This window comes from Anopheles marshallii, chromosome 3, assembly GCF_943734725.1.
Source record: "Anopheles marshallii chromosome 3, idAnoMarsDA_429_01, whole genome shotgun sequence".
Lineage (NCBI taxonomy): Eukaryota > Metazoa > Arthropoda > Insecta > Diptera > Culicidae > Anopheles > Anopheles marshallii.
Window position 1 is genome coordinate 57,058,104 of NC_071327.1, and position 9,977 is coordinate 57,068,080.

Genomic DNA, 9,977 nt, shown 5'->3' on the forward strand with positions numbered 1-9,977 from the left:
GCACCATCATTTGGAATGACCATATAAAACACAACACTGCGCCGCTCGGGCGTAGTGGCAAAAGTTCAACAGCAATAGGAATCTAATAATAATTGCAGCAGGTGCACTTGGATCGGTTTTCGATGCAATCTAAATGTGCGCTAATTGTATAAGTTTGTTGGTCAATTATTATTTATTTTATAAATACTGTGTATTTATTAAAGTTGTTGAATAATCGACACTTATTGGGAGAAACATATTAACTGGAGAGGTTGCAATATCCCAGAATAATCGAATAAACGATCTTTCTCTCACTCAACTGGGCAATTTCTGCAATTATTGTTACCCTACGTAAGTACATATATATATTATTGTTACCCTATTCTAAATATTGTTATTAAGATCTTCAATGATATCCACAACTCAGCACTTGCTCCCGAATAATCGGATGTTATCTACAACGTTGAAGTCATAAATACTTTGTGGAGATAATAAATAATCTTCTATATTTTGTTCAACGTACTTACTTACTTATCAGGCGCCAAAACCGGTTCGTGATGGTGGCCTAATGAAAGAATCCTCTAAACCGCTCACGGTCGAGCGCCTTCGTCTGTCAATTCATGATCCTGCCCTTTCTGGTGGACACATCAACGTCATCACTCCATCTCAATTTGAGCCTACTTCGCGTCCACTGTCCACGTGGACGATCTAAAAGGACTTTACGGGCCGGGTAGTTCGGAGTCATTCTCATGACGTGATCAGTCATTCGAAGCCTGGTGAGTCTAATCTGTTGTACAGCAATAAGGTTGCCGTACAGCTCGTTATTATTTTTATATATTCTCACTATATTTATGCTGCTGTGGAGGCTTGAGTGGTGGACAAGATTAAACTTTTTGTATTTAATATAGAATGGCCAGACAGTATATAGAAAACCCATTGGAATCTTAACGTAAGCTACATTAGTTTGGAGACATTTCCTACTCCAAACAGTGAAAATTGCACCTTATCCCGGGTGCACTCGGTCGAAGATTATAGTTATACAAATAAGCAGATAAAATTCTTAAAGTCCCCCATCAAAATGCAAAACTAAATGGTTGAGTTTTTAAAAAACGACAACCTCCCCATTAATGTCAGCCAAGCTTCCACTCAAACCAGAGGCGTTAAGTTCTTCATCAAGCCGCTAAGCATTGATGCTATCAGGAGGAAGCTATCAGTGTTCGGTCCAAACCGGCTTTCGCAAAGTGCAACGACAGAGGCACACTCGATACGCATCAACCACATCCCATCGGGAGTTAAAACACTAAAGCCTCCCTCCCTTTTTTCCATCACCGACCACTGACTGTGCCCATTCGAGCCGGCCCATTCTGCAACATTGTAAGCACTGGCAAACGAAATGAACTCACTGCGTGGACGATTTATGGATGGCGGGTCGATGGAAAAAGTGCCATATAACGCCCCGACCGGTCAGCATCAAACGCGGTACGCGCCCATTCGCAAATAGCTCTCGGCGGTCAGGCGGACCAAACAGGCTTTTGTTGGAATCTCATTTTGCCTTCATTTTGCGAGCAACAAATTTGTGCAGTAGGCCGCGTGAAAAGATCATCGAATCATCGGGTGAAGATCAGACTTAGCCCATGATGAGCCCGCATATCCGTATCATTAGCCGTAAGCAGGTGTCAAAATTTTAACCAGCGTTAGAATCCGTAGCAAAGCGTTCGAGACCCAAGGTCCGGGGCAGATACGAAGTTTGACCCCCGGGCCGGGTTTGGACGTTCGCTCTGTCTCTAACCTGTAATTTAACACATTGCCGTGTTTGATCATTTGCCTGGTTCGACATGTTTGGCAACGGTCGGCGAATGGTCAGGTTCTCCGGGAAGGTTCACGTCCATGTGCCGCCCAGCACGCAGAGGTCAAACGGAACGCCATCTTTAACATTCTGGCAAACCGTACCGGTGTGCAGCGATGGTGCTAATTAGTTACTTAAACATCGGCATCCTTATCGAAAGGTTTCGATCGCTCACGCAAAAGATATATTCCTTGGGCGATGATGTTGCTGCTGGTCCGGCTGCTGTGCTCGTACGGTGTCGGTAGGCGTACACCCACATGGGCCCATCCGTAGGGTCATTTGCGGCCCATCTGTACTGCACATTAATCATCGTTCTAACACCGCCTTTAATGATGGTTTCGGGGTGAAAATAATTTCTACAAACAAAACATTTATTTTATGAAAAATTAAGCGTGCCAGCACCTGATGAAGATTAGCGGTGGTTCACCAGTGCTAGTCGTGCCACATAGCAACGTTTAAGGAATGGTGGTTGTGTAAAATCTTTGAATTTTATTCATTCTAATTTCAAAAGTAATTCTTATGTATTTCTCTTCAATATATAATATGAGCACCAATGAGATTTTGTGCTTTCTTCGAATTCCAAAGACTTCTAGAAAATGAACGAGAAGTGCTTACCGTACCAAATTATTTAAACTACTTTGCTATTATTAACTAAATAATTCAAATGTAATGTCCGATCTTCTACCAATTCCATACAATTGTTTTAAAGATGTTTTAATCTTAGCATCTTTAACCATTGTAGGGGATGGAGATGTGATCATCATCATGATCTTGACTATTAAAATAAGATAGAAAAGATATCTTTACTTTGAAGTTCTTCAATTAACGTAAATAAAATGCCTTAATTTACGCTGAATTTAAATGTATCTAGTTATCAACAGTTAATTATAACGAGTGCTTAACAATTGCGAGAGCAACTGATTAGGACAGCAATAAGACAATAAGTAAACATGCCTTGTTTCTAACGACGCAAACCTTCAAACGGCTTGCTGCAACTTGCTCCCGTATGCAGACGATAATTATACGCTCTCGCTTGGCCGCGGGAATGTAATTATTGCACAAAAATAAATAACCATTAACCGATCCGGTCGGTTCCAGCTAACCATGCGAACATTTTGCGCATCCTTGCAACCTGCTGCCACTTAAAACTGGACCGCGAGCTGTAATTTTTCGACCCACTTATCAGAACCCATCGAACCACGGCGACACTCCTGCTTGCTCCGGTGTTTGTGTGCAGAAAAATTAAATCACCAAATAAAAAAAAACCCAACAGACGGCCTTACAACATCAAACTTTTGTCCATTGGCAGTGCCATTGGCAGAGGGCGACTGGCCACAGAAACCGGCGACGATCATCGACCGAGGGCTAAACAACAACAACAAAAAATCGGCGTGCCAACATTGAAACACATTAAATCACTTCACCAAGCGCGAATTTTGTCAGGTTTCGTGTGTCCGGAAACGGCACTGCTCTCGCTCGATGGCGTTCGTGTCATCCCGACGACGGGTCTGTAATTTCGATGTAAAATTGCATCGGCAAAAACAAACAAAGTCACCGAACGCGTCCAGACGTTTCGGTGTAGGCATTAGGCCCCGTGGTAGGAATTTATTTGCCACCGAAGGGCCGTGTTGGGCGAGTGTGTTCGAGCACAGTTCACTTGGGCGCGTTTGCAGCCGGAGGCGTATAATTTTAATATTTGAATTTATAAACATCGCTTAAATGGTTTCGGTGCAAACTTTCCCGTGCCGCTAGAGCGGTACCGAACGCCGTCTGTGGCGCTGCTGGTAATTGTGGAAATTTGCTGCCGTTTATTGGTTTTTTTTTGTTGTTGTTAGCAACAGCAGCATCGAGAGCGCATCTCTGATGCATCGCAAATTGATACTCATATTCGTGTTAATTTGCGTTTGATGTTTTTTTTGGTCGCTCGCTATATCTGCCTCCATGTTTGCTGTCACATCTAACGTATGCGCTCACCTAATTTAAGGAATTTCAATTCAGGGGTAATTTAAATTGATGCAGGAAAATAAATAACACAAACCTGTACCTGTTCTCAGCCACATCAAGGGCAGGAAGCGACGGAGAAAAATGAATGTTCGCCTGCTACCGCAATTATTACAACACGACAAGCGACCCAACCAGTGATCAACCAGGGATCGACAGTAACAAAAGCAGCGTAACGCGCGTTACATTCGAGTTGGGGCTAAAAGGAAAAGGAAGCAGCAACGTGCAGACAATTGTTCTTCCCTTCTGTGCGTCTGGAGTAACGCGGAAGCACCGGCCCATTTGTACCAAAAACGAGTTGGTAGTCGCGAAAGTGCACGATCGTGTGTATCCGCGAAACCACGGGGATGATCCTTTCAAGCGTCACTCACGCATTTCCCACGAAATTGGACTACCGACTGCAAATTGGTGCGCGAATCCATCCACCGACCTGATTGCTAATTATGCGCGAAACTTCGGCTCCCCCCCAAAAAAAAAAAAAGACGTGAGCAGACCCTGTTGGCCACATCTGTGCCAACGCATAGTGCGCAATTTTCTCATCAACCGTCAATGCCAAAGCAGGAAGGATTCACCGCTTATCCGTACAAGAGCAGAGCCTCAAATGCATTTGTTGTCTGCTTTATTTGAAAGCCAAACAACCGATCGGACCCCACCCAAAAAAAACTAAACTAAACTCAACTGAAAGGAAAAGAAACACCAGTTGTTATTGCCGCTGTTAAGAAACGAAGCACGAAATTAGCTTACCCTTTCGCTGACGCTCTCAGTAATAATACGTCTTCACGTAAAAAAAAAGAACGCGAAACATCCCCCCCCCCCCCCAAATGAAAACAAAACTTCGCGCAACATGTGGTGGCGTGGTGGATTACGAAATTCTGCACTTGACTCGTGACCAGCAATTAGGAAGCTTGTATTACAAGCCGCATACCGTTCTGCCGCATACTCTTATCCTTTGCCTTTGGGCACGCATCCCGTTGACAGTGGTCGGTTGGGGGATAAGCGACTTGTGAAACATTCCCGATCGGTACACGAATTGTAGGGCAGTGAAAGCGCCCGATCACGATTGAAGGGAGCGAGAGAAAACGAACGTTCCATGCGTGATCGTGGATTACCACTTTTCATTTCATTTTTTATTCAATTTTCCGAACCGATCGATTATCGTTATCGCGGGCACAGTGATCGTGTGGAAGTGTGTAAAGTTGCGTTCGTAAATGAATTAGGTGTGAATTTCGGTCTGCCGTACTAAAGGTAGTAATTTTGTAGCTTTATGATGGTTACTTTCGAGGCACGAAATATCCTTGTCCTATCTTGCATAAACGAGTGGTTGTGATTTTTGCTTTATGTTTCCTTCCCATCGATCGGGCAGTTTTCACATAATCTTGACCTGCTAATTTGCATTCCCAGTTTGAGCAAGAATAAAGGACAATACTGACAAATTGGAGGCTTTTGATGTGTGCTACGATACGTGCGAGAAAGCAGATACCCTAGAAATATAAAGGTATAATATTTTATACACTATTAGAATCCATTATGGAAAAAGCTGTCATAATAAACAACCAAACACCAACAAAAAGGCAAAATACAGTAGATTAAATAGAATTTGGCGACTTAGTACTTTACTTTTGCAAATTACCTAATTAAAAATTCATATTTTTGGGCCTTAACAACTCGTGTCATCAGGTTTTCAATGTGGAAACTACAAATTCGCATTCCAGTGTTCTACTGCACAACAATTCCAGTGCTATATTACAACAACAACAACATTGGTTAGGTTCAGCATTTTACAATCCTTCAAAACTAGTCTCTTTAAAAACTATATTTAAACTATATTAAATATGCAATAGTACCAAAATTCTTATATTTTTTTTAAGACACCAAACCTGATTGGATAAAATCTATGTAAATGTCCGAAATCAAAAAAACATAAAATGAAAGACTGTATGTTTAACTGTGTTTCTTTTCAATTAAAATCACATCTTAACACAAGGATTTGCAAATTCCTTACTTTCATGATCGAAGGTTCCCTTGTTTGGATCGATCTTGCAGATGCTGCTCAGGAATGCAGCTCTACAGAAACCAATTCATTTTCGGGCTCGCGTGCTAATTTATCATCTATTTCAAATTGCCTTTTTTAATTTAAAATCCAGCTCTTGATGAAGCATTAAACAGAAAAATAAAACACACCAAAAACCCAGCTCTGAGCAAACTGTATACCTGTTTAGAAGATCGCGGTTTCGTTGCTATTTCTAAACCAAACAACCGGGCGCCTTGCCTGGAGCTGTTTGCTTTGAGGTACGTTTGGGCGTTGTTGTTTTTTCCCCTATCCATCTTACGTCCTCCTGCGCGTGTTTGCACAAGAAAGTGCCAGGATCATAAATAAGGTCGGCAAATAAAATGCTGTTAAAGCTGCATCCTGCAAACGGCTGGCGACGCCAGCGCCTCGCTTCCTGCCACACTTCCTAATTTTTCTTCCGATCCGATAGCGTCGAATGGTCCATTTGGCAGCTAATCGTACCTCCCGCTTCCTGTCGGTGTGGACAGCCCACGAAAGGAAGTCTGGCGCGCACCGGCGCAAGAGGTTCGGACGCCACAGCCCTGTGATTTAGGAGGTACGAAAGTTTTGTTTATTTTCTCAGCTATTGATTAATGACTTTGTAGGTTTTGTAGTGCACACAAACCAAAAGATTCCGCCATTCGGCAGACCGATGACGAGCAATGGCATGAGATCGGATTTTTTTGTTTCCTCTTTCAGGAAATGCGCATGCATTCTGGCTCAATTGCATTATGGCTCGTTCAGCTGATCAATGATGGCGTTGGGAGGGATGGTACGCAATACAAATACATACTCACGCATCATACTGCACCTGCCGTGGAGTGTTTAATGGGTTTGAAAGATTCAGTGCAGTTAAACTATAATGATACAGCCAGAGTAGTAACTACATCGTAAATAAGCCAAGTTTTTTGCTCTTGAAAAATAAAAATTATTGGATATTTTTTCAAACTTCAGCCATTTAAAAGCATCAAAGTTTAAAACAAAAAAACACCTTTAAAACGTGTTACCCTTAGAGCTGTAGCTGCAGAAACATGAATAACATCATTAATTGTTCTGTTAAAATAATTTATTTAATTATCCTCTGTTTTCATTCTACAAACAGCAGACAAACCAACAACAAAAAACCCTTGATCGGTATTTACCTACAATGATTAAAGGACGGTTATTTGTGACTTAAGTTAATCAGTCAATCTCAATTCTACATATGAGAGCGAAGTACGGTGAAACTGGGAGAAAACTGGAAGGAAATGTCCAGCGACGTTCAATTTCGGCATATTATGTCGACGATACGGTGTGGCCCGGTGGCATGATTGTAGCGGCACCGATCTTCACACGACAGCACCGGTCCAAAATCCCATCCGCGCTAAACCCGCGTACGCAGGACTTTTGACCATCCAACTGCGAGTAAATAAAGTCACAGAATGCCAAAAATGGCTGACCTACACCTCTTGAGGTTGTTGTTGCCGATAAAGAAGAAGAAGAAAAGTTGCCATACAGAAGCTGGAAGTTGCCATCGAACGGGAGATATGTCGATCCAAACAGTTCACAATATGAGAATGATAACAGAAAGTGTCTCTAAACCAATTTTCGTAACAATAAATAATAAAAGAAAACCTGCTGATTACTAAATCGTCCTGGGTTCATTGAATCATGTACTTTTAGCTAGCTGACTAAGGCTAATTTAAGCGAGGCTGTCATTTAGGGACACAGTATAGATATTTGTTCTCGAGTTACTTGCCACAAGACACTAGACACTTCAGTGTCTTCACTCTTAAAAAATGTCTAGTAGTTAAATAAGATTCTTATCTGATGTTACACCATGTTTTCCACCATAAAAAACAAGAGAAGTCATAACCGATCACACAAATCAAACAAACTTCAGGCTCTAGTGCTTTGATGAATATCTTGTCTGAAGCTCTAGTGTGTGATCAACGCCAAATCCCCTCCTGATAACATACATTTATAAGCTGGAAGATGCAAAACGTATCCTAACCCTGTACTTATTAGTTTGTGTTTGTACATTAACGAAAAGCTTCGGAAAACATCCCCCGAAAAAAATCCACCCAAACGAACCCGATCATGCAATCATTCGAAAAATCTGCTCACTCTCCATTCTCCGCATCCTGCTATTTGCCAGCCGTCGGAAACAAACAGATCATCAGCAGACAGCTTGTAAAAACAAACCTGCCAACATTCATTCATCTTTCCCGACACCTCAACACGAACGGTGTCAGAACGTACCAACCAGGACCGGAATGTTTCGCTTCCACCCCAATCACCTTACGGGGCGAAACGATTACGATGATGTTGTTTCTAATGCTGACGATGCATGTCAGCGCAGTTGCTGTTTTAGCACACACACACACACACATACGCTTTTATTTTGTTATTTTGCATCATTCCATTGCGAACCTTTAATGTGTCTGAATACAATTCTGCTCATGCACCCTGTATGGTGCGCACGGAAAGGCGAATCACCCGAACAGCCACATCGATTATTTAAAAGAGATCTCCACCGGCCGCGTGCATGTTTGTTAAAGGTTAAAAGTCCCACTTAGGGAAGGTGTTTGATGGTGCAGAACAGATATTGATTTTTATTGCTGCCCAAACTTTTGCACACACCGAACCACCGCAAGTGCAGTGTGGCCATTGGAGAGGTCTAATTAAAATGCATCGATCGATCCAACCGGGTCCCGAACGCCGGGCCGAAACGCATCACAAACACATAATCTAACAAATTATCCACCATGGGATGCGGGATGCACGACAAGCATCCCAAGTCCGAGTGAGAAAAATCGATAACAATTACATCAAATTGGTGTGGAATGCAGATGGTCGTGGAACGATTCCGCCAAACCTCGGCAGTGATTTACACCCGGTCGTAAGATTTTATTGCCCGCCAAACGCTCTTTTTTATGTGAGTCCGCATTCTGACACCGCCACCACCACCGGTATCGGCAGTTCTTGCGGGTTGGAAAGAAGGGCTGATATACTAGGATTTGTTTGGGAAGCGCTTAAAATGCTTGCACCTGCCTGTGAATGGTTTTCACAAACGCCAAAAAACCTGCGGATAGTGTTTGGCGAAGACAAAATGGCACGTTTGGAATTGCATTTAAATTTATCAGTCACCGGCACCAATAATATCCACACGCAGAAGAGCACATAGCCAGAATTCCTTGCAGTGGTCCGGCCGATTCGGATGGCTTGCACGCGCTTACGACCGTTTCAATCTTAAATGATACGCTCGTATCGTCTAACAGATATTGCCAATTTATTTCTGCCGATCGATCGAGCTATGTGTGGAGCAGCTTGGGATCTGTCCGTGTGTCGTCCCGGGGCATTCGTAATGAGACTTTTGCCACCAGATACTTTATGATTAGCAAAATGACAAGCCTACGGCGAGGACTCTTCACGAAACCGAAATTCCGAGAGGAATTATGTTGTAGCACGGTGTCAGATCAAATCGATTCTATGTAATCATGGTGGACAGACAGAGGCATCCAAGAAAAAAAACGCTCCAAAGAAAGCAAAACCCGAAGACGTGCGAAGATTCTCACTTTTGCTTTTTAATCAAATTACTGCATAGTTAATGTTGTGGTTGGCTGCGCAGCTTCTACTCACCGCAAAAAAGAGGCACATGAGTCTTTTGGCTATGCATAAGCGTCATATCGTTAACGAATGGGCTATCGCCGGCGGGCTCTGCACGGTCGCCTTCCATGTGGCGTACGATCACCGCCAGGATATGACGGATGCCGGCGTGGATTTCGGATGGTTTCAAATAAACACGTAATAAGCAACAATTTTTACACTTCAGCAGTCGGTGCAGCATGGTGGCGGACGGCGAGAAGCGGCTTAAGATGATGGTTTGAGTGTGGATTCTAATTTTGAAATCTTACTTGGCAAAGGTGGCAGAGGATAGTCGAAAAGTAACGGATAAACATAAAAGTAGAGGAAACAGGGATTAAACGGAAAAGGAAATTAAGAAGAATTAGACATCTGAAGAGAGATCAGAGGAAAATTGTTATTCAGTTGTTTAATAAAACAGACACAAACTTCCAATAGCCTTAAAATAAAAAAATAAATTATAAAAAGGAAAATTGA